This window comes from Arachis hypogaea, chromosome 20 (genome assembly GCF_003086295.3).
Source record: "Arachis hypogaea cultivar Tifrunner chromosome 20, arahy.Tifrunner.gnm2.J5K5, whole genome shotgun sequence".
Classification (NCBI taxonomy): domain Eukaryota; kingdom Viridiplantae; phylum Streptophyta; class Magnoliopsida; order Fabales; family Fabaceae; genus Arachis; species Arachis hypogaea.
Genome location: NC_092055.1, coordinates 74,711,098 through 74,714,333, shown reverse-complemented (window position 1 = coordinate 74,714,333; position 3,236 = coordinate 74,711,098). Strand labels below are relative to the sequence as shown.

At 32.7% G+C, this 3,236-nt stretch overlaps 1 non-coding gene across 1 annotated transcript; it reads right to left on the bottom strand.

Annotated features, from left to right (window-relative positions):
- Positions 1-1,960: 1,960 nt before the first annotated feature.
- On the bottom strand, positions 1,961-2,068 carry LOC112787481 (small nucleolar RNA R71). Its single transcript, XR_003194893.1, has one exon. It is a non-coding gene; the product is annotated as a small nucleolar RNA R71 (small nucleolar RNA).
- Between the last annotated feature and the right edge of the window lie 1,168 nt (positions 2,069-3,236).

Genomic DNA, 3,236 nt, shown 5'->3' with positions numbered 1-3,236 from the left:
AAATTTTGAATTTCTTTATTTTCTTTTTCCAAAATTATTTTCGAAAAATATACAAAAAAAATTAATAAAACCATAAAAACCAAAAATTTTGTATTTCTTGTTTGAGTCTATTGTCCAATTTTAAGTTTGGTGTCAATTGTATGTTTTAATTTTTCTTTAATTTTCGAAAATTCATCATGTGTTCTTTCTTGATCTTCAAGTTGTTCTTGATGATTTTCCTTGTTTAATCTTGTGATTTTCTTGCTTTGTGTCTTTTCTTATTTTTCATATGCATTTTCGAATTCATAGTGTCTAAACATTAAAAATTTCTAAGTTTGGTATCTTGCATGTCTTTCTTTTCTTAAAAATTTTCAAAAATATGTTCTTGGTATTCATCTTGACATTCAAAGTGATCTTGCATGTATTTTTTTGTTTTAATCTTAAATGTTTATGTCTTGAGTGATTTTGTTGTTTTTCTCTTCCTTCATTAATTCAAAAAAATTAAAAATAATATATTTCCCTTATTTCACTCATAAATTTCGAAATTTTGGGTTGACATAGTCAAAAATTTTTAAAACTTAGTTGTTTCTTGTTAGTCAAGTCAAAATTTCAATTTAAAAATTCTATCTTTTCAAATCTTTTTCAAAATAAAATCTTTTAATATTTTCGAATTCTTTCTTAAAATTTTTCAAAATCTTTTTCTTAATTTTATTTCATAATTTTCAAAATCATTGCTAACATTTAATGTTTTGATTAAAAAATTTCAAGTTTGTTACTTTCTTGTTAAGAAAAGTTCAATCTTTAAATTCTAAAATCATATCTTTTAGTTTCTTTTTAGTCAAGTCATCAACTTTAATTTTAAAAATCAAATCTTTTTAATTTTCTTTTCAATCTTTTTCAAAATAAATTTCAAATCATATCTTTTTCAAAACTTTAATTTCAAAATCTTTTTCTAACTTCTTATCTTTTCAAAATTTACTTTCAAATCTTCTTCAATCAACTACTTGACTTTTTGTTTGTTTTACTATGTCTTATCTTTTTCAAAACCACCTAACTACTTTTCTCTCTCATTATTTTCGAAAATCACTAACCTCTTTTTCAAAATTCCTTTTAATTAACTAATTATTTTAAACTCTAATTTTATTTTATCTCTTTTAATTTTTGAATAATAACTTATAATTAAAATAAAAACAAAAATATTTTTCTTTTCTTATAAATAATATTCGAATTCACTCTCTCTCTCTCTCATCTCTTTCTATTTATTTTATTTAATTACTAACACTTCTCTTCTTCTTAAAATTCGAACCCTCTCCCTCTCTCTGTGTTCAAATTTCTCTTATTTTCTCTCTATTTTCATTCTTCTATTCTCCTACTCACATAAAGGAATCTCTATACTGTGACATAGAGGATTCCTCTTCTTTTCTGTTCTCTTCTTTTTCATATGAGCAGGAACAAGGATAAAGACATTCTTGTTGAAGCTGATCCTGAACCTGAAAGGACTCTGAAGAGGAAGCTAAGAGAAGCTAAAGCACTACACTCTGGAGAGGACCTTACAGAATTTTTTGAAAAAGAAGAAGACGTGGCCGAACCCAATAATAATGGTGGAGATGCAAAGAAGATGCTTAGTGACTTTACTGTACCATCTTCTGACTTCTATGGAAGAAGCATCTCAATTTCTGTAATTGGAGCAAACAACTTTGAGTTTAAGCCTCAATTAGTTTCTCTAATGCAGCAGAATTGCAAGTTTCATGGACTTCCATTGGAAGATCCTCATTAGTTCTTAGTTGAATTCTTGCAAATCTGTGACACTGTTAAGACCAATGGGGTTAATCCTGAGTTCTACAGACATATACTTTTCCCCTTTTTTGTAAGAGACAGAGCTAGGATATGGTTGGACTCACAACCTAAAGAAAGCTTGAACTCTTGGGAAAAGTTGATCAATGCTTTCTTGGCCAAATTCTTTCCACCTCAAAAGACGAGCAAGCTTAGAGTGGAAGTCTAAACCTTCAGACAGAAGGAAGGTGAATCCCTCTATGAAGCTTGGGAAAGATACAAACAATTGATCAGAAGGTGTCCTTCTGACATGCTTTCAGAATGGAGCATCTTATGTATATTCTATGATGGTCTGTCTAAATTGTCCAAGATGTCATTGGACCACTCTGCTAGTGGATCTCTTCATCTGAAGAAGACGCCTGCAGAAGCCCAGGAACTCATTGAGATGGTTGCAAATAACCAGTTCATGTACACTTCTGAAAGAAATCCTGTGAATAATGGGATGACTTAGAGGAAAGGAGTTCTTAAGATTGATACTCTGAATGCCATATTGGCTCAGAATGAAATATTGACTCAGCAAGTCAATATGATTTTTCAGAATCTGACTAGAATGCAAGCTGCATCCGGCAGTACCAAAGAAGCTTCATCTGAAGAAGAAGCCTATGACCCTGAGAATCCTGGAATGGAAGAGGTGAATTACATGGGAGAATCCTATGGAAACACCTATAATCCTTCATGGAGAAATCATCCAAATTTCTCATGGAAGGATCAACAGAAGCCTCAACAAGGCTTCAACAATAATAATGGTGGGAGAAATAGGTTTGGCAATAGCAAGCCTTTTCCATCATCTTCTCAGCAACAGACAGAGAATTCTAAGCAGAGCCTCTCTGACTTAGCAACCATAGTCTCTGATCTATCTAAGATCACTCTCAGTTTCATAACTGAAACAAGGTCCACCATTAGAAATTTGGAAGCACAAGTGGGTCAGCTGAGTAAAAGAGTTACTAAACTCCCTCCAAGTACTCTCCCAAGCAATACAGAAGAGAATCCAAAGAGAGAGTGCAAGGCCATCGACACGTCCAACATGGCCGAACCTGCAGAGAAGGGAAAGGCAGTGATTTCCAGTGAGAAATACCTTAATGGACATCCACTGACCACTAAGGAGTTCCCTAATGAGGAACCAAAGAAATCTGAGGCTCATACAGAGACTAGAGATTCCACTGAACTTACTATTTCCATTCATGAGCTCTGATGAGTATTCTTCCTCTGAAGAAGATGAAGATATTGTTGAAGAGCAAGTTGCTCAGTATCTAGGAGCAATCATGAAGCTTAATGCCAAGTTATTTGGTAATGAGACGTGGGAGGATAAACCTCCATTGCTCATCAATGAACTGAATGCCGTGGTGCAACTGAAATTACCTCAGAAGAAACCGGATCCCGAAAAGTTCTTAATACCCTGTACCATAGGCACCATGATCTTTGAG